The sequence below is a fragment of the Zosterops lateralis genome (assembly GCF_965231275.1).
Source record: "Zosterops lateralis genome assembly, chromosome: 4".
Taxonomy (NCBI): domain Eukaryota; kingdom Metazoa; phylum Chordata; class Aves; order Passeriformes; family Zosteropidae; genus Zosterops; species Zosterops lateralis.
This window is the reverse complement of record NC_139765.1, coordinates 31,926,827-31,949,853: the sequence shown is the minus strand read 5'-3', so window position 1 is coordinate 31,949,853 and position 23,027 is coordinate 31,926,827. Positions and strand designations below refer to the sequence as shown.

General features: G+C 34.2%; 1 long non-coding RNA gene across 1 annotated transcript; it reads right to left on the bottom strand.

Moving 5' to 3' along the window:
- Nucleotides 1-2,140: 2,140 nt before the first annotated feature.
- LOC310908835 lies at nucleotides 2,141-16,447 on the bottom strand. The gene is made up of 3 exons (XR_014589956.1): nucleotides 16,294-16,447; nucleotides 6,450-6,559; nucleotides 2,141-3,540 (listed from the first exon to the last, which is right to left on the bottom strand). It is a non-coding gene; the product is annotated as an uncharacterized lncRNA (long non-coding RNA).
- Nucleotides 16,448-23,027: the final 6,580 nt, after the last annotated feature.

The following is a 23,027-nucleotide window of genomic DNA, read 5'->3' as shown; positions in this document are numbered from 1 at the left end:
AAATAACTACTGGACTTGGTGTCTGTCCTGAGCACTCTAAAGGCTTTGAGTAAAAGAGAAAGCACAGTGTACAGTGAACAATATACTGGGTATGTTCTTATCCACAAATATCTAAACTGATTGTCACTGAACCATGTATGTGACAAAAAGATGCATGTTTCTCCACTGTTGTAAGCTAGAATCTGAGTGGTATATGTTGAGACAGGACAAGACACATTATTTTCTCATCTTGTCAGAGAAGAGAAACAAATAAATGTTAGGTGCAAAACCAATATAAATAATATGTCACCCATACTTTAAACATCAAGATGTGGAATTCCACAGAGATGCAAGATATGAATGAGCCACGGAAGTGGAATCTTTTGGCCAGCATTATATTTGAGGTAATTAACTTCTAAAATACTTGGTAAACAGGTGCTTTAAGTTTGGAAATGCTTCTTATTATCTTTTACTGCTGTCTTGAAGAAGCCATAAATTATTTTTTTAATATACAAGGAAGTAAAAAAGGAGATCATGAACCTTACAACTGATGAAAAATTTGGCCTTGGGAAATTTTTATTATTTTTCTTATTATAAAGTGTCCTACATAGTCAGGCAAAAAAAATTAAAATTGAGTCAGGATCAGAGATATAGTTGATTTATTGGCTGTTCTGACTGACAACATAAGTCTTATTCCATTACTAAGTGTTTGTTTTTTTGTTTGTTTGTTTTTGTTTTGTTTTTGTTTTTGTTTTTGTTTTTGTTTTTTGGGGGTTTTTTTTATTTTTGTTTTGTTTTGGTTTGGTTTGGTTTTTTGGGTTTTTGTTTTTTTTTTTTTTAAGGGAAAAATAGCCACCAGTGTGACAGAAGGCTTACTAATGAGATGTGTTCTGTCACCAGTGTCAGTAACTGCATCTCTGAGATGTGTGATCATTTTGACTGTCTTAAAATTAATAACATGCTGTTTTTCAGATTGATAGACCCTCAATTAGCATAAAAATTTTGCTGAATTTGCTTCACTTAGGTGAAATTAGGATATCTAAATTAAGAAGAAAACTCGTCATTATTAACGTCATACAAGTGCAAAATCTGGTTTCTTCAGATTCTCATAGTTAATGTAGGATTAATTTTTCCTTCATAGCAGAAAATAAATGTTCAAATTGGTTTTCTGCTCATGTAAATCTTGTTGTAGACACATATGAGTAAAAGGGAAAATCTCATATGGAAGTGCACAGGTATACATAAAACATGGCTCCTCAATTCAAGAAAATCTTCCATTTGACCTAATTGTATGAAATAACATCTGCACATGGATGAAGATGCCTAATTGGGGTTTTTAGGCCAAGTTAGAGGAGGTGAAATGTTCATTAAGGAAGTGTAAAGACTGCAAATCATAAGTGAAACAATTCAAGTAATTTGATCTTCTTTCAAGGTTATGTTCTCTTTTAAAAATATTTGGCAGATGTGGATGCTATTGCCTAGAATATGGATAACTTCTTGCTGCAAGATATTTATGCACAGAATCCTCCACAGAGAAGTTTCCCAACTCCCACCATCACTCCTGAATGGATTGATCAAACAAGCAGCCAAGATTTGAGTGGGACTTTTGTTGGTGGAAAGTAGGTTGAAAAGTTTTTTACCAGTCTTTCTCTGGTGGTAGCTACTGAGGAATCAGGGGGTTTAGGATTGTGTTCCAGCTTGTCTGTAAAAGTTTTGCTCAAAGAAGGACATTCCTTCACTGACTCGTTTAAAAGTGAAGATACTTTTATACTGAGTAGCAAAGATACTTATAAGTCCAAAAATATGAGACATTCCAATGATGGTAATAATAAGAGTTATTTGCTGGTATTGCAATGCAGTATAGCTGAACTCTCCTAGGAGATAAAATCTTTCACCATGTGGGGCTGAAATCACCCCAGTGACTACCGCATATGCTATAGGGTGTCCACCTGGGTTTTTTTCTATTTACAATTAGGCCTCTGTGATGAATCAACTGAAGTGTGCACTATAATTTGTGTGCACTTATCATTTTGACAGACCTTGCACTTCTTTCTTGTCCAAGTAGAAGAAAAATTGAATACCTGCTGTGCAGAGAAAAACTGTTGTTGCAGGCAGATACTCCATAAACAATCCTTATACTATAGAAACAAATTACCTCTTATTGATATGGCAAAGTTTACGGAGAAAAATTGTGAGTAGAATGTAGAGAAATATGCACCTGTCACATAAGAGAACATGTATGTCTATATGTAAACATCTTCTGACATTTAGATTTTAACAAAGGCCTGTTTCTTAGATTTATTTTAAAAATCTCAAACAAATAAACAAAGTGTCCCCCCCACACAATTAAAAATATAATTTTCTGCAATACTTCTTATGAAAGGACTGCTTCAACAGGACGTGCCACTCCTGCTGAGGCTATCATACATCTAAATCAAATGTATTTGGGCTGATAAATGCAACTTTTTTCCAAACATACACTTCCTCTCTCTAAAAACTTAACTTAAAATTATTTGTATTAACTCAAGCAGTTAATTCATACCTAGATATATTTATGAGTTTATTACACAATTTTCTTTCTTTACTACAGCATTAACATCTTATAAGTCACTGTTTAGGAGATAATTTTCAAATTTAATGAAGATGATTGCTGCATGTAAGGGATGCTGAACAGAAGTTATCTTTTAGAGGAGATGTATGTATTTACCTTATACGGAAAGGAAGCTATAAAACACACCTCTCTCATTTTCGTTTTCTTTGACAATTGCTCCATGTATTCAAAGAAAACCAAGATGGTTTAGGTGATGGAAAGTAGAGGGGAAAAAATTAGTAACCAAGTAAAAAATTCTTTTTCATCATTCATAGAAATCTGTTGTAAGAAAAATTTATAGATAGTCTAAACCTATTTTATGGCTGTAAATTCTCATGTGTGAAAGCTGCAACATGCAAAATTTTATCTTAAAATGGAAACTACAGTGGAGCCAAGTGCCACATTATCTGCAAACAGAATTACAAGGACCATTAAATCATTAAACCATTAAAGTCATGATAAAGCACAGACTACAAAAAAGTTAATGGAAGTTCATTTTCTCGAGGATCATGAGGTAAACCCTCAGGTCCAGTTTCTGGCTTTTCACTTAGAAAGGAGAAGGATTTCCTGTTCAGCCGATGTGCCTACTGTAGTTTACAATGCCCCAGAGGGAGCTTATGGGGCAGGTAGCAGGCAGTCATTACAAAGATTAATGGAGCCAGCACCACCTTTTCTGCACTCTGATAGGGAAGGTGCCTTTACCGCCTGTTACCTCCTCTTCCAAATAATAAAGTTTTGTTTTGCCCTCCATTCAGGTCATCCATTAAACCACATACTGGGGCACCAAATCTGTAAGGATCTGCAGATTACTATCCCATAGTAATCTGTACCCAGTGGATAGTGTTTTTCACAATTTGATATCAACATATTGGAGGTCATTACTTGCATCTCCGACTGAGAAGATTCACTTAGGCCTTTTACTAAATCCTTTGGTCTTCCTGTAGTTATCTCTCTCCAGTTCTATTATGTTTCTGAAAGAAAAATCAAAAGAAAACTCTCTACATAGTGTGTTCTCAGATTCTTTCAAAATACTGAAAATCTTTGCTGTCTAACAGTCTGAATTGTAGTTGTATATACTTGCTATACTAATGCTTTTAAGTAGACCACAGAGACCACTCCTTTTTGGAGAGGCTGCAGATAACAAATTTGAGCATCAACTGCTAGTTTTTCACAAAGGCCAAGTGTTCCCTCACAGTTCAGAATCCCTTGACCTCACCTATAAACCTGCTACTGCTGCTGTGCTGTAATTTCCCATACATCTGTGAAAACACCAGCAGTATATGTGCAAGAGAGCAATAAGCTTTAGAAAGATTCCCAGTGGGTCCATCAATCTAACTTAGTGGCATTCTACCTCACAAAAGGACCTGAAAAAGTAATGTGGAATGGCTATGCCTTCATTTTATAACCTGAGTGTTTGTGTAATTTAAGAGCAACATGCTAGAGCTCCTTCCTTACTTCAGGACAGACAAATAATTGTATTTTTTTCCTTCTCATGTAATTCTATTTCAGTTGATTTCTCTCTAATAGCCACCAAAAATTTACATTTAGATGAATAGGTCCTCTAGTCTCTGCTCAGATAAAACTTATATCCACTTTTACAATGACTTTTAAAAGTCCTGTACTGAAATTCAAAGTATATAAATACATATGTCCAGACATCCATGCTTTAGGTATTTTCTTCCAAAATAAGCAAAATAATTGTGTCCACAATTGGTTTCAGTGAGACTACATATGGAATGATGTACCATTAGCAGCAGATGCAGGTACAGTGAATTTAAGAGGTTCAGTGTGACTCTTCATTACACTGTCATTATGTAATACCTTGTATCTAGCAGGTTATTTAGTGGGGGCACACTGTTGTGTGTGATGCCTGTTGCCTGTTAAAGATAATCTACAGTACATATTTTCCTCAGATTGTAACTGAGAATGTAGTGCGCTATTCTTACTTTTAATTTCTCAAAATAATAAAAATTATACAAAATAATGGAAAAAACCTTACATTATTTAATTTTTAAATAAATTCTAGAGCAAATTTCTTATCTTGGTTTTATAAAAAGACATGAATACTGAAAAAGAAGACTTTTTGGGTTTTCTCAATATGCTACAAATGATTGAACAAGTTCAGAGTACTGCAGTGAGAAAACACTGATACTTCAAGACATTAATGCCTTTCCATGTATAGACCACTGCAACTCTTCAAGCTGTTCTCATTCTTCTCATATTGCAAAAAAATCTGTTCATTCTTTTCATAGTGAGTTTCTCGACTTAGCTTCAGAACACAGTATCTAATATAGTATTTTGCATTTTTTCCTGGTATTTGAGATCTTAATACTAATGTTGATGAGTAGATTAATGTGATTACCTAGTAATTCAGTAATTTCTCTTTTCTTAACCCTTTATAAAATTTCATACAGGAAAGTAGTCTGTGCTCTACAATTATCTATCAATTTTGAAGAAACTGAAGGACACAATAGGGATTCAAATTGCACTTTTTAGAAAGTCTGATATATGGGGAAGAGAGTTTAGAAAACGGAGGCTTTAAATTGTAATACTTTTTTTGATCTATTGTTAAGTGATTTGGGAAAAGAAGAAACAGAACTGATTGTTAGAATTGAAAGTTTGTGTACTTCATAATCCCTACCACAAGCAATGAGCCAAAATCTGTTTTGAAACTCAGAAGAAAGTGCAGTTGTCAGGTTTTTTCTTGTGATATTTATATCAATATAACCTACACAGAGAAAATTTCTAGCAGTCACCTTTCTCCCTGAACTGCTGATATGACTAAACAGAATTTAATTATGATTGCTGCTATCCTGATCTATAAATTTTGGTTAGGAAGACGTTTTCTCTTTCTCATGACAAGGACGAAAAGGCATTATCCAGGTAAAAATGAAAACAACGTTTTCTGAGACAGCCAGGATGGCTAAAACCAGTCAAATTTAGAGCCTGGCAGCTTGTCAAAAACTGTATGTGTATTGAAAGACTGAATGAAAATATCAGGACTTGTTGACATTGCCATCTCAGCAATGTCATACAATTTTGTTCACTTTTGTCTTGTTTCCCTGTATCCATTACCCTCTGTATTTGAACTGTTGCCTTGAGAGCAGTCAATCATAATTTTCACAACGAATTGTCATATAGACAACAGCCAAGTACACTGATAACAGCACTAAAGTTAATTTTATTTTGCTCAGTTTAGAAATGTTGCCACACTAGATTAGACCATTTACTCGTTTAATCTGCCAGCAAGCTTCAAGCAATGGGTAATGTCTGTTGTAAAAGAATGTTCTCATACTGCAAAAAGCCAAGTATGAATGACTACATTCACATGAGAAACAATTCCTTCATTACCAGTACCATGATTACTCTTTGTCTAGAAGAAGGAGATTTTAATACCTTTGGCACACACTCTGTGGTTCATCATCAAGGAAAACCAACTTATAATTAGCGCTTGACCTAACAACCAGCTAACACAAATTAAATTGCTTTGAAGTATGAAAGTAAAAGCTGTGCTAGTAGGAGAAACATATGAACTGGTATCTTCCGGGCTTTTAGTAAGCTCTAACTCAGAAAAAGCAAGTGTGTGAAATTATACCCGTTCTATTTGAAAAGGCTTGCAAGAAAGAATTCCCTGTGATGCATAGAATATATTCCCCTGAGTAAAGAAACTTCATATTTCACTGTTTTGAGGGAAAACTGTGCTCTAGGTTAGGCGTAAACTGGAATCTGACTGCAAGATTTCTTATTGCAAATAGCCAGAACACTAGCCTTTTAAGCAGTCTGGATGCTGCTGCCACTCGAATTCAGGATAAGCAATTACTAACAAAAGCTGTCTGCCACCAGCTGTTGTTTTAATTTTTATCGCTATCCTTCCCATTACCTGCTTCTGGGATTCCTTCATGGCAGACACAGTGAAACAGCTGGATGACAGTGACATGAAGAGTTAGACAGAACTATGGGTGACAACTCCTTTCTATGTAGTGACTTCACCTGCAACATCAAAAGAGACAGAAGTTGCAAGGTTCAGAACAACTGAAAAATAATTATGCTGTATGACTTTTAATAAGGAACATGGGGTTTAAACTTGCTATAAAAACTCCCCATATTATACAGTACTGCTGGAAACTCCAACAGAAGAATAACTCACAGATGATGTTGCAAGAGATAATTTGAAGAAAATTAGGAAACCTATAGAGAAAGTAAATTCCATAATCAAGATTTTTCTTACATTTTTGCAGCCCTGGACTATCTGAACGGGGAAACAATATTGAAAGGAAAAATTATTTTACAAATCCTATCACTGCATTAATGTTTCTGAGTCAGCATTAAAAACATGGTTAACCTACACAATAAAAATGATTAAATGAAAAACATTAAAAATTTTATCACTTATTTTCTGGACAAAATAAACTGAACCAAATACTCTAAACTGTGTAAGAAAACCTAATAATCATTAAAAATATAGTAGCTTCCTTTATACCAATAAGGGTAGCCCATCTTACTTAATATATTTCATATAATGACAAAAATATTGTCCAAGTTCTAAAATTACTTTTTTTCTGAATTTGCATGCAAACACAAAACTGACTGTGCCAGTGGATTTGACATAAAGTTTGGGAAGATCACATCAAAAGCATTGTACTTCTTTAACAGTTCTTGTCAACTTTTTTAAATCACAAAGTTTGTGAAAGTATATATATGGCTTTCCCAGGCAAGTTCATCCTCTTTTTTGCATGATTTTAATGACATAAAATGATCTTTTCCCTCCATATTTATCAGTATATGCTAAATTTCTCTTAAGCTCTCCTCTATTATTTTTTAATGCTCCTCCTCCTAAGTAGAGTACTGCCTTATGTTTCTTATGCGTTTAGGGAGTTAACCCTTACTGTTCAAATTTTCCACTGGAGTGCAGTATTTGAAGAATTCTATATAATCTCAGTATTCGTTCATTTTAAAGAACTTTACTAGTGCAGCAAATGAACTTTTGAACTCAGATGTTGATTATTTAGGAACTTTTTACTGATGTTAATTTACCTTATAAAAGCTACTAACAGTGTTTAAATAGTAAAGAATTCCTGCAATAGTCTGATCATTTAGTTTAAAGACAAAAAAGTGTATGAAAAACTTGGATATCAGACCCCTAGTTTAACAAGCAATGTGCTGTCTACTATTTTCTTTCTTTTCTGTTCTACTAATACTTTTCAGATCTTTTTGTAATACTTTTCTGACAGACAGCTTGCTTCTCATTTCTGTGCTGGCCCACTCAGAATGACACTTTTGGTAAACTGGCAATTTAAACTCTATTATTATTCTGCATTAAACTGCTACAGAATGCCAGTCAGATATTGCGATTTTTTCCATCCAGCTGTGCTGAACTACAAGTAGATATGAAGTAATTGACCTTATTGTTCACCGAATTGTACAATGCTTTGCTACCTACTGTTTTGTGCCACTCACTTCACTCCATGTATCTTTACAAGTCATGACCTTTATGGGGGATATTACTCTCCAACATAGACAGAAAACACTTTTACCAAAGTAAAACACTAACCATGATCAGTACAACATTTAGGCAACAGAAAGGCCAAGCAGACCTTCAATGTTAAGATTAGAGATTCTAGATAAGGTTTTTTCTAATATGGGAAAAGGATAAAGAGAATTGCTTTTATGAAAACAAAAATTATTGAAAAATCTCCAGTGGATGAGTTTATCTTTGCTATTCTCCCAGACAGAAATGGTGGTTTATTTTGTAGTTGGAAACACTAGGCATAATGAATTCACTACACAGAACAATTAAAAAATTTTAAAAAAAGCAAAGCTGTAAAACTGTAAAAGCAGTCCAACTGGATAACTCTATAGATTTCATTTGACCTTAGAGAATTGTTAATCCACTTCAATAGTACAGACTATTGAAAAAAAAGCAAAAATCCACCGTTTATTAAATAAAGCCAGTCACTTACATGTACACCAACACAGTACAGTGGGATAACTCTCTCTTTTTCCCCACTAGTGTTGCCATGTTTGATGCATCCCAAACTGCCCCAGAGGAGAGTTTGCCCTCTGGGTTTCCAGAGCTCACTGTTGACTCATGTCAGTCAGCAGCCCCAGATCCCCTCCTGCAAGGGTCTGATTTTCACCCAGCACACTGCGACCTCACTCATCCCATGGGATATGGGAGATGGGAGAGTGACAGTAATAGAAACCCTACAGTTCTCAGCTCCCTGGTACAAAAGTGGGCAGAGTGCAACAAAGAGCCACAAGGATGATTAAAGGGATTGGAGCATTTCTCCTGTGGGGAAAAGCTGAGAGGGCTGGGACAGTACAGCCCATAGAAAAGTCAGAGGGGTCTTCTTAATGTATGTAAATAGATGAAGGGAGGGTACAAAGAGGACAGAGCCAGGCTCTCCTCAGCAGTTCCCAGTGACAGAACCAGAGGTAATGGGAACAAACTGAAACACAGGAGATAGCTCTGAACATCAGGAAACACTTTACTACTGTCAGGGTGACTGAGAACTGCCACAAGTCACCCAGGGATGTTGCAGATTCTCCCACCTTGGAGGCGGTCCTTGGCAACCAGATCTGTGTGGCTCTGCCTCAGTAATTGAGGTGGCCCAGATGGCCTCCAAAAGACCCTTGCCTCCTCAACCATGCCCTGATAAGCAATATGGACACTGTGGCCCACGGAGAGCCCACACTGAATCAAATTTTTTTCTGAAGCACTCTATCCTTCAGGGACCCCACACTAGGACACTTGATGAAGGACTCAGCCTATAGAGGACCCACACTAGAGCAGGGGAAAAGTGTGGGGAAGGATTGGCAGAGGTGAACACATATAGGCCAACTGCAATCACCATCCACCTCTGATCTGCTCAACAAGGGGAAGGAGGAAGTGGAGGACTGTTTTTTTAAATACTTATCAGTTTTTAGAATTTAATTTTGAATAATAGGATTCAAATTAAACTAATTTCATCAATGACCCTGAGGTTAGCTCAGCTGATTAGAGCCTGGTGCTAGTAATATGGGTCATGGGTTCAATCCCTGTATGGGCCATTCATTCAAGAGTTGTACTTGATCATCCCTCTAGGTCCCTTGCAATTCAGAACAATCTGTGATAGTATTTTGTTATTAAATAAAATAAGTAGAAAAGAATAATAGTATTAAAAAGACATCTTCATTAAAAAATGAGAAAATGTTCCACTGTTTTAGCAGGATATTTTTAAAGAACTTTCGGTTAAAAAAAAAAAAAAAAAAAAAACAACCAGAAATCGCACTTTGCATGCCAATATAAAGAAAATTATCTCATTTTTTAACTTTTATTTTTAAAATCTATTTAGTTCATCACCTCTATAGTAGTTTTTAAAAAGGACAAAAATTATTTTCTTGAAGTGGATAGGATTTGTTATTGCCCTTTTCATGTATGGTGTAGATAATTCTGTTGCACTACAGATTCTTGATGAAGTCATCTTAGTCCTTCATGGTCCATGATGTGTTGAAACACCTATCTTATAAATGGCATACTAGGCAAATTTGTCATGCTTCATTTAAAGAAACTTGAGGGAAATTCAAACCACATAAGTAACCTATTTTTCTTTATTATTTAAATAGAAAAAGCATCTCAAAACAAGTAAAATGTTTTTTTCTACCCTTTATAGAGATCTTTTAAATTATATACTTGGAGATTTTGGATTTTAACATAAAACTGCAGTATTGGAAGGAATGAACAAGCAGTGGTCAAACCAACTTTTGTTTGTATTTTGGCATAGGGAATTGGTGTTTAAGACTAAGTGTGCCACCCTGTCTAGTCTAGACGAATGTTCATTAAGCTTTTAGGTTTAGAAAAAAACCTCCAATATTTTGGCATTATGATTTGTTACAAGAAAAATGAAACAGGATTCCTAAAGTCTCTAAAAAAAAAAACCCAAAAAACAAAACAAAGCAAAAAAGAAAAGCAAGCAAGCAAGCAAAAAAAAAAAAAAAAAAAAATATCCCAGGGGAAGTAGGTAAGACAGAAGAACTAGCAAAGAATACCGTGTTGGATTTCCTATTCATTACAAGTTTTATGAGAGAACCAAAAGTATTCATGTGTACTTTGAGAAGGATTGCCTGAAGCATTATTCCACTAGAAGAAGTGAAAAGAAACTTGTTCTACTGTTGCAGGTTATTCTGTCTTCACAGACTATCAAATCTCAATACTCACAAAGCAAAATCCAATGCACAATGTTCCACCTTACATGGGACTATGAATGAGAAAGAGAGAGGCAGATAATTAAGTAGTTCCTATTCCAATTCTCTCTTGCAGGTGACCTCAAGGAAAAACCACTCGTTTCACAGTTCATATTTACATAACATTTCTGCCCAGAAATATTCCATAATGTCTGGGGCTCTGCTATACCTTTTGGAAACAGAAGCACATGGTTTGATATATTTCTGTACTCTCATCTATAATCCTGTGCATCTAAACCATAGAAGCACAGAATATTCTGAGTTGGAAGGGACCCACAATGATCTTCAAGTCCAACTCCTAAGTGAATGACTCATACAGGGATCAAACCCACAATACTTTTCCTAGCATAAGAAATAGTTAGCTGTTCTTTGTTCTTATTGAACACTTTAAACACTAGTTCAAAATCCTTTAATATTTTTTTTCTTTTTTTTTTTAATCAGTCAATTGAAAAAGATATTTTCTGTGCAAGCATCAAATTTATGAGACACTTTTCTAAGTTCATCTGGATTTGTTCCTCACCACTGTAAAAATAGTGTCTTCATTTTACTTCTCTCCTTCAGGGTCCTGAAGGCTCTTAAACTCTCATTACTAGTAAGAACTTCAGGGCAAAATACAGAGATACAGCTAGTTACTGATCTTCCAAACATAATGTAATTCCAAAACTGTTTAGGGTCTGACATGATTTATGGCAGCAGCAAATAGCTTTCTGTTATGAGCACATTTCTGTTAGAAAATCTGTACTTTATAAAAATATAACAGGGCAAACCAGCGCCTGGTCAACCACAAGAATTCAAGATGTCTAAAACAGATTCAGTTTTAAGATATTAAAATGAACAGTCCTCTTCCTATTTTCAAAGTTCCGTCATAACAAATTCAATTAAAAAGATTACTAATTTTTGAAAATCTCTATCTGTAGCATCTACATGTCATTAGAAAATTATAGGAAAGAATGTATTTAAATAAATATTAATTTCTAAAAGAAAGTATGTATAAATAAATGGAATGTTAGAATGTTATACTAAGAAATATCTTTTTTAAAAAGACTATTGTTCAATGGTTCATTATCAGTAGTAGTATAAGTTTAAAAGATCATCACCCACCAGCCTATCAAGAATTAATAGATAATTTTATTCCATAGCTTAGAAAACAATAACATCACAACAAATGAACAACTGATATAAACTACTACACCCTAATATTTTACTTACTGAAATAAGGCAATAGAAACTTAATCTTGAATTTTCTTTGGGTTCTTGCTATGCTATTCCTTTTCAAGGAATGAAGGACTGTGGTCTCATAGAAAAAAGAAGCCTAGGAAAGGCAGATTATGATGGTTCTGACTAACCACAAACTCTTCATGCTGTTATATTTTTTTCTTAATTTAACGGGAGAATTGCTTACTTCAAAGAATGTGTCATGTGCTGCACTTAATAAATGTTAATAAAATGTGTAGAGTCTCAGAAAAATTCTATCTAAATGCCAAATATTATGATAAATAGCATTCTTCATTTTATGCAGACTATTACATTCATTTCAAAAACTCATTTCTCTATAGTACACTGGCACATCCAATTTCTAGACTAATAGTATTCTATATGGAATTCATAAGTGTTCCACAGAATAAAACAACACATTATTCTTTTCCTTTCAAAATATATCACACATTTTTACAATAATTTTGACAGAACTCAGAGGGTTAGAAACATAACATACTTGACCATCTCATTCTTATCATTTACCACATGGCAGATTTAGCTGCTCTGAATAAACAGATCTGACATTCCCAAAGAATGCAGACTTGAAAATAAATTAGACTGGAGTAAGCTGCTGCATAGAATAATAATGTGGCTTCAGAATTATCCCATTTTTTAAAATCAAGGCAACAATTAAATAAAAATTAATGGCATATTAAGAAAAGCTGCATTGGTTTAAAATGACAGCACTAAAACTACCTGCAGTAATACTCACATGGTGTCCATCATGTTTCTGTATGAGAAGTATATGGCTTCACAGAAGCATCAAGTACTTCCTAACATCATTTGTATGTCATTCATTCTATTTTCAAGGATTCAAAATTGGTTAGAGCCTTATACTTTAAACATGTCAATAGGAAAAGTATTCAAAATTACTGGTAAGATTACCAGGTTACCAGTCTTCCTCTGAACACTTTGGTAGGATTTTAGTCTGAGTTTCTAAATCGTGCTCCAGTGGGGAAAAAAAAAGAAGCTAATATAATTTTACAATGACTTGTCCTGGAGAAAATTTTTGTTTCTCAACCAGCAATCCTTAAAACTTTTCTCTACAAATCCCCTAGAGATAATCCTGTCCCTCAGAAAGATTCAGTAAGATTTGTTTTCAGTATGTTTTACAGTTAATTTTCCAGGAATTATTTCTTGTAGGAAATAAGTTTATTTTCTTTATGTCAGTGTACGTGTCTATTTATATACACAGATGGTTATTAGGCTTAGTAAAATATTCAGACTGGAAATCATTGGACAGCAGTGCAAGCACCTTTTCAAGAAAAGGACGAAAGATGAGGGCTCATTCCTGCTTATTTATTTTGCACCCAAATCATGGAAGCTGGGCTCAAAAATGTGTCTGTGCATGTGCCAGGGTGTACAAGGAACAGGAGACATAGAAATATTTGCACATTTCATTTATATTAAAAGTAAGATATTTTTGTTCCTTGAATATATACTCCTCTTTCAGGAGTATTCCTAATCCTGAGTGTTTAGACTACACATGAATTAAAGATTAAAATTCAAAGTCAGTTTGAAGTAGGAAACACAGAGTAATGACAAATTTATTAATGGGTGATTATGCTCATTCTCAGAATGTTGTAATTGTACTTGCCAAGAACTCTTACTGAAGAAACCAAAGTCAAGGTACAGAATAGGTAAATAAAGAGGATTCCCACAGAGGGCAATATCTAACTAGGAATGCACTTTTATCCCTAGACTATAGTCTAACAAAAGGCCAGTAAGTACTTTAAAGGATAATTATGATTTCCAAACAAAACTTATAATTTTTTTCTGCAGAAAACCATTCTTGGTCATATTCATTTTTGAGTTCTAAGGCAACAAGGAGTAACCTCAAACACAGTACACTTGTGCAAAAGATGGAATATAATTAGATTCTTCTATTTAGTTAGGAATAAGGGAACCCTTTTTCACACTTTAAAACACTCTTTGACAGCATTGCAATTGAACAGTAAAAGTCATAGTGGTTTCCTCAAAGGAAAAGACATATAAGGCAGACTAAAGTAACTGTTCAATTACTCCTGAAGAGTAGGTAACTCCAGCAGCTTAGAGAGAAGGAATACAAAGAAGTGAAACAGAAGTTGAAGTGCTACTGTAAAAGAAATTTCCTCTGTATGTCATCTTGCTGCTCACAAATGACCTGAAACTTTTGTCCTTTTCATCTCTTCTAGTGCATGAAATTTTGGGTCAGAACTCTTTGAGCAAGTTTAAAGCAGATGGTGCTGTTTTCCCAGCACACGTACGCCATTGTTCTTTAGTAAATCCTATGGTGTTCCCAAGCTCCTGCAGTGTGCTAACCAAAACGACTTCTGTTCAGCCAGCCTGGATGTTACTGCTATTGCATTTGCCTGCAGAATACATAGAAAGGCAAGGTTTGTAAAAAGTTTTCTTTCATCAGTATTAATTATATATTTATCATAATCTTGCAGCTCCATAATACACTATTGACACCATTAATAGAGAGATTGCAAGCTTTATACACCTAGCACTGATGTTTGACAGACCTTTTCTCTCTAAACTTTAGCCGAACCTCATTTAGCAGGTTGGTTTTTAGCAGATTTTTTTTTAACAATTGACCAGGTGGCCGTGGCTATCTTATCTTTATATAGCAACACCAGAATGGTTTAATGACTAACATAATGATGATGTATTGAGAAATATAGGCCTGGTATCACAGCTGAGACCTTAGGAAGGGGAGACACAGGATGTGGCACAGAGGTGCACCTACACAGGATGATGAGTTGAGACACAGGGTGGCACTGGAGACGTGGCTGTCTCACCCGTGGTCAGCTATTGACTTAAAAACATTAAGCCGGAAAAAACTGATCTTTAGATTAATTAAAGAAAAAAGAAAAAGAAATAGCTAATTACAAATGTAGGTGGCAATATACATGGTATGTTCAGATGTAAATTGCAGATGCAAGCCCATGAAAAAAAGAGCAAAGTTATAAGAGCATTCTAGAAAATATAGAAGCAGATCCTAGACTAAAAAAGAAAAAAAACATCACCATGAACCAAGACAAGACCTCCAAGTGCTGACAAGTTATCGTAACATTCACTACACAAACATGGAAATACAAGTACAAATGAGCTCTATAGTACTGCATCATGACAGATTTCTAGGTTAGGATTTATGGAGAAATAGCAGTAGGTAGTTAGAAACAAGAATAAAGGAATCAGTTCCTTCACTGAAAAACAAAAACAATGGATACACTGAAAAGTAAAAATAGATATTTATACTTAGGCTAAACTCAAGTCAGCAGACTATTACCCTAATAAAATAATTCCAAAAATGAGAAAAAAAACATGTCAAAGTAGAAAAGAGGATTTAATCTCTATCCATAATTAGAAATCTGTGGGAACTCAACAGTCTCAACAGTCCTATAACATATCATGTCCTGCAGTCATGACTATTGAGTCTCCCTCAAGTGGCACCTGATACTTATATTTAGGCAACTAAAGGGTACCTCTACTGACAAGATAGCAAAAGAAGCTGGAAGCTTTCTGGAAGCTACTGCTAAGTACAGATGCCATGACACAGGATCTTCAAAAAACCTACAGCCTTCACCAAAGACTGCTGGAAATGGGAGTTATCGGCACTCAAGAACATTTAAAAGATCATTTGGCACTGATGTAAAAAACTGAATTCTGCCATGTGTGACCTGTAGTATAAGCTGAATAGTTCTCTATTTGGGCCAATAATTATTGATATTTTATTCTTGAATAGAATTTCCCTAAGAAAAAGTATATTTGCTTTAAATAAACCTTTGTTTCTAAGCTGGACCTTCTATTATTTGTAGATTTACAAATTTCTCTGCTCATTCTTAATCAAAACTATGCTCTTACTTAGAAAATTGTAATTCATATTAAAATGATTGACAGCTTTATATGTGAAGGAATATGAAAATGTACATGAAGAAGAGCTTCAATGAAATAACTTAATTTTCAAATGCATTCCACAGGTTGTTTTTCAAGCAGTCTAGTGCAGAGACTGAAGCTATATTCCAAACAATCAAACTAAAGACATTTTCAACAAAAACACTAAAATAAATCCTCAAAACGAGCTCCAAAGAAACAGTAATTCATTGGATTAAAGCTTCCTTCTTTACAAAAATCTTTTACTGAACAAATCTCACTATAAAATCAACCACTGGAGAAAAAGCTATGCTATAGCAATCAGGCTAGGGATGAGTAATAACTACATTGAATGTGTGAGCACATTTTGGAGAATGTTTTCTTACATTTTAAATATTCTACAGTCAGTTCAGCACCATTTCAAATATGTAAAATGTTTTTATGATTGGTTGCATTCTCATCCTGAAGCAGTATTTTCTTGGCTCAAACACAAGGAGGATCTGAACTTTCCTAGCAGTGGATCCAAATGATTAACTTGCCTTATGTAATAACCCATTCATCCAAATACTTATTTAGTTATAAAAACTTAATAGACCTATTGCAATAAGAATTATATTTTAGAACCTACATTACAGGGCATTATAAATACAATTGATGAGTTTATTGGTACTACAGAAATTTCTATGTATCCAGAAAGACATTTTGAAATGTCTTCAAAAATGTCTCAAAAGACTAGATGATAAAAAAAAAAAAAGTTTCTGCTTTATCTTATTACATCTGAAAAAAATTCTGAAGGCTAATTTAAGGTTAAAAAATTTGACAATTTGAAGATTGTAGTGTATATATGAAAAAGGAAATCAAAAGAGAATGCTTCAAGCAAAATGCATTAGCAGAATACAAAGGTTATATTCTCATCTGATTCTGCACGTTAGTGTGTTGCAGAATCATTAACTTTTTTTTATGTTTCTCTTTCCCTTTCAGGAGAATGATGATGAGCTGTTTGTGTTTAAAGTCTGGTTCTTAACTCTAGAGCCAAAGGCTGTTGATGACAGACATTCCTGGGGAACTATGAATATTTAGCACACAGTTTTCTTAGGATTTGTCTTCATATGCATATATGAAAGGTCCAAGTTTTCAACACAATTTAAGGAGCTCAAACTTGTATCTATATTGGATATGTTTGCAAAAGGATCACAGAAAATAAATTTAATAATAAAAAGGAAGGACAAAGTGTTGAACACAGATCTACATGCAAAGGCTAAAGGGAATAACCACATACATGTTGTTCTTATATCCTCACTTCTTCACAAGAAATGCTTAAGGGGGTAACTCCCTTTTCCATGGTGATTAGGATTCCATTCCTGATTAGAAACTGGACCTGAGATGCCTCTCTCTTTCATTTCAAATGATAATGAACCTTTTTTGTCTAGAGAGTATCTCTCCACTCCACATGAAAAAAGATACATTGGATAAGGAAACAAAATAAATATTAATCCCATCTTAAACCTCATTGTACTATGACCCAGAAATACGTTTCTTAGAATCTGCGTTTTCTGATTTTCTGACTGCCAGGGAAGCAGAATGGTTTCCAGGAGAGACACTGACAACTAAATAATATATTAAAAAGAGAATCTATTGAAGAACAGTAGATAACGTGATAGATCATATCACCATTTTACATTAAATATCAAAGCATCCATAGATATCCAGAGACACAGTTTGACACTTTTACCCTCACTTGTTTGGATGCATCTCAGTAACAACATAACAGTGACAACAGAAGCACCCTTTCACTTAATATGTTAAAAATTATGAAGTGCTTTTACTGCACCTTTTCCTAAAATATTATTTAATTAAGAGGTGGACATTTAATTCAGTCGTCTTGCTCTGTGATTAAATTTTTTAAAATTAACTCTGATTGAACCCTGCTCTTCCTGTGTCACTGTTAGAAAGGCTCAAAACAGAGTATTTTAAAGGGTCTAAGAGTAGGATTCTACACCAGACAGAGTTAAGGCATACAACAGGATCAAATCTCTTCCATTCATGAGCAAACATATTTCAAATAAGAAAAAACAAAAACACCCCACAACAAAAGCCAAGAAAAATAAAAAAAATCCCCAGAAAATATAAGACAAATGGATGACAGTCCTTCCCCTATTGTTTTCAGGAAATAAAACAGCAGACAACAATACTGTTTGATTAAAGCTTGAAAATCCGCAATTTATTTCAAATCCATAACTGCAGTAATCCAGCATAGTCCTCCTGGGGTAATAATAATTTTTAGTTCACATGCTGTACATCAATGAGGAGTTTTACCCAATTCCTTAAATTCTAGTTTCTAACAGAGGTTGTTATTTTATTCAAAATATTCATATTGCATATAGTTTCTTCACAAATGAAAAGATAAGCAACCAAGAGGACTATTATTTCTCCAAAATCATGATTCTAGCAAGAACAGTCAGATTACATGAGCTGCTAGGATAACAGACCTCTTGCAGTGAGACGACTGTTAAAAGTATCTTTAGCTGAAAGGTATCCCTGCCCATGGCAGTGGGGTTGGAACTGGATGATCTTTAAGGTCCTTTCTAACCCAAACCATTTTGTCATTCAATAATTGTCAAGCCTCTAATTATCTCCAGTAGTCTAAGATTAAAAAAAACCCAACAAACAAATAAACTGGATTTTATGCCTCCAAGATTGTTTGTTATGCTTAGACACTGGTGTTCCCCTTTAATCAAGACAATGTTAACATGATTACTTAAAACAAATGTTGAAGTAAAATATAATTTGGATATGTATACTTATCTCATTTACATGTTTTTTTCTAGTTCAAGATAAATATTTCTGTGTACTCAACATGTTTTCTTCCATATTTACCACAATCTTTGTTAGAAAATTGCAATTTTGGAAAGCTGTAGTCTATCAGTTCCTTAACAATTTTTTTTGTGAATTTCTTCTTGAGATGAACTTATCTTCCATTTCATTTCTAGGAAATCTCTTCTGGCAAATTGGAAAGACAATAAACAACGCCTCTCATTAGGGAAATATTTTGTTTCAGTGGATAGACTATTGATTAAAAAATTAGAACCTCAAAATATTAGAAATAATCATTAATTACAGCTAAATGTTAGTTCAGTAATAATTAGCCCGTTATGGTTTACCTCTGCTTTTAAGTGCTTATGTGCAGTAATTGGCAAGCTGAAATAATTTGCCTAATTATGATTCCAGTCATTTCTTTGTATCATTTAATTTAGACATTGCCAGATACCGCGTATCTGATTTTTCATTTTAGTATCTTTGTCTTACATGCAACTGGTCTTTTTATTACTGAGTATATATAAAAATTTGAAGATACTAATTTTATTAAAAAATTCAACATTTCAAAGTTTTCAGTATCTTCTGAGGAGTATATTAGAAAAGCATTCTGTAAATTAATGAAATTAAGTAAATATGATTTCCAATGAAAATTAGAATTTGTACGTTCATTGTCACTGCCATAATTAAAGACTGAAAAAATAAATTTAAAAAAATGTAATAGGCTCTTTTTATTCAACTTTTTTTTATTATTTTTCTCAGTGAACTCACCAAAATCAATTTTGGTTCTGTCCAAGAATCAGACTGCAGCAAAATATTTTAGGAGAACTTTTCTGATCAGGTCTAACACAGTAACAGTGTGTCCCTGAAAGCTAACTAGTGTACACTACATAGATGGCCTGTATTTAAAATTACTGATTTTCCATTTCACTTAAATTTGCCCACGAGATTTTCAGTAAAATATAGAAAATAGACTCACAGTTTGAAAGCAGGCAGAAGCAGAGATGAAATCCTACACTGCCTGGCAGAAAGGAGACCTGGACCTCACAGGACCCAGGGCAGTTGAAGTCCTTCAGCCTTCAGGCACAAACTACCACCAGATTCTTGGCCACGTGTGTCTCAGTTCAGAAAGTTTGTGGGTTATGGCTACAGAGATGCTATTATTTCTTGACACCAATAAATCTTATTCATGTGGTTATGAAAATTATATTACAACGTTGCTAAGCTTACCCACTTTTTACTTAGCCATAATTATAAGCCAAGTTCAACTTACTTTTAAAACAGGCATTAATACGATTCTGTGCTGCAAAAGTAGTCTTTTTAATCAATGAATAAAATGGCATCAACTACTGTAAAAAATATTTTAAAAAGGGCAAATCAAAATGACTTAGGGGGTTATTTGAGAAAAGTGTAGCTTATTATGAATCTTTCATTATGTGATGCATAAATCATTGTAGAAAAGCCTGTTCTGTAAGTTAACTCAGGGGATGTTGGAAAGGTTAGAGCCTAGATAACTAATGAATGAGTGAAGGAAAAAAGAAAAACTTTTACTTGGTGAGGCAAGGTATTGTATTATGACAGATTTTGTATAGAACAGATTTATTAATATCTTCAAGCAAAATCTTTCAAAGGATCTTACTCATTAAATGGGAAAAATGGACTTCTTCTGTCATCACCTGCTGTCTCTACCATTAATAGATATTTCTTAGTCCAAGGTATCTCTAGATATCTAGAAGTGAAAATTAACTCTGTAACTCTATTTCCTCTCTTCCTCCAAGTATTCTTTCCTCTGGTTCCCTGCCTCCACAAAAAAAAAAAAAAAAAAAAAAACAAAAAAAAAAAAAAAAAAAAAAAAAAAACCCACAGAAACAAACAAAAAACCCACCTAGCTCAAGATTTCAGCAGTTTTTAAAAGTATAGAATCATTCTGCACTATTCCTACCTCCCAAGTTCAAGTCATTGAACAAAGTTGGGTTTTTAAGAGATGAAAGAATGGCTGAGGAAAGAGCCTTTAACTTTTTTCCAGGGTATTTATGATATATTGTGCTTATTGTTAAAGCAAACAAGTAGCATTCTCATAGACTACAAAAAGCCATATAGATACAACATGATGCTTTCTGATGCTCAGAATGTGATCTTCTTCTCAACAGTCACTCATTTAGGACACTCATTTTGGTAGAAAGAAAAAAAAATATAACTGCTTACCTTTGACCCAACTAAAGGAAAAATATTGATATACATTAGAAAGATATATTGACATAATTTTTAAAAATTACATCATTTTATTACCTCTTGTTTCAGCTGAAGTGTTTTGAATTCATCCATCTTGGAAAAAAAATTACATGCAGCCTAACCAAAATTTGATCACGGAAAAGATAAGATTAGGACTGGATTTTTAAATTAAAAATAAAAGGAAAATAAGTGAAAATACTGTATTTGTTTCAAATTCAGTAAGAAAAAGATCCTTATGATGAAAATGTCAAAAAGAAAAACCCCGTTTTAAGTAAGCATCCTTCTAGGAGATGCAGTGAGCTATACTGGACATCTCTGTATTGCAGAGTTCAGTGCCATATCTTTAAGATGTGAGACATTTTACTTGCTAGGTCTTCTTGAAAATTTGAGATTGATCTTTTGGCCACACTCATAATTTCGTTCAATCAGGTACATGACACAATCCAAGCAGCTAAAATCCATGAAAAGTGTCATTCAACTGCAGATAGGCTCCAGGAATTCTGTCTATGATTTTGTTTTCTGGTCTGACTGGCCCAAGGTTACCTCACTCCAGGCTCCTATCTTTTTGTTACCATCCTCAAACTGGCATTAGTCCTTCTCTTTGTTCCCCTTTCTCTGTCTTGTAATACAGATAATGATCTTTAGCCTGACTGTGGGCCAGGTTCTCAATCTAGCCTTTTGACTCAACTTTTTATCACATTCCTTTTCTAGTACTTCTGCTTAGTATTCTCTCTGTTTCCCAGCTTTTGCCTGCCTTACCTTAAGCAGTATTATGTCTTCTGTTACCAGCCATCCCTAGCTCTTGGTCACTGTCTCACTACTTTATGGAGACCCCTCTGTTTGTATATGCCAAAATATCGAACAGCATAGAAACCCTGGACCTATATATTTGTTTTGTTTTGTTTTGTTATACTAGAAATTCCACAAACGCACGGGAATCCATAGAAGAGAATAACTTAGGTGTAACACAATGTATCCAGTCTTCATGATCTCTGGTTATTTTGAAAACAGAGATGGATATAGGAAAGAAAAACTGTTTAATGTATTATATTGTAGAGATTCTGTAGAGGTATCCCAAGCAGATGAGCACTGAAAGTTCTAGTGTGTGCATATGGTGGGACTGCCATTGAACAGAACAAAGCTGATGGCTTCATTCATTTACGATGCTTTGCAAATTGTGCAAAACACCACATCACTACATTGTACATGACAATGTTGGGAATGCTTTAGGCAGAAAATAAAAGAGCTGTATTATCACTAAGTGTAGATAGCTTTTGGAGTGTAAGAAAATATATATTAAAATATTAAGACTTTAAAGCTTGATTTTTGGGTTCATATAGTTGTTCTACATGACACAAAACAGTTGTTTACCTTTGGCTCAACAGACACTAATTCTATTTCCTGCTATATAAAACCATTCACTTCAGATGGTGAAGAACTTAGTTCATAACCCAGTTTTGAATCAAGTGCACCTTGTGCATAAAACATCTTTCCATCATACACATTTCCAATTTTCAGTGGTTGCCCCATCCAACAGGGTAGAGTTTACTCTCACCTGGATTCATAATACCACCTTAGGGACACTTCTGTGGGAAGTAGATATGTGAAAGGTGAAATTCGTCCCTCAATTTTGAATTCAGTCAGTTCTAGACACAGTTTTCTCATTCCATGAAAAGTGAAGCTTCACTCAAATAGTAAGTGAAGGCAGAAAATATTCCTTCATTTGGTTGAATTCTAGGTTTCATGTTTATTTTCCAGCAAACCGTGGTTGTTTTATTACAAAGACATGTAAATGAATGCATGAAGAAGCTCTCAAAGGTTTAGCAATTCATTTGTTAAGAATCCTTTCCACAAACACTTACTGGAGGAATATTTTATGTCCATCTAATGATCTAGGTTATAAAAATGTGCTCATTAGAATTCATCTTAGGTAATCAGAAATATTAAGAAGTTATGTCCTGTTACACAATGCAGGTTGAAGCCTTTGCAAATTCAGCCTTTTCCCACAAGATGTTTATATTCATCAGTGCAGACATGCTGAACAGTCAGGCTAGCATAAATATTTGCTAATCCA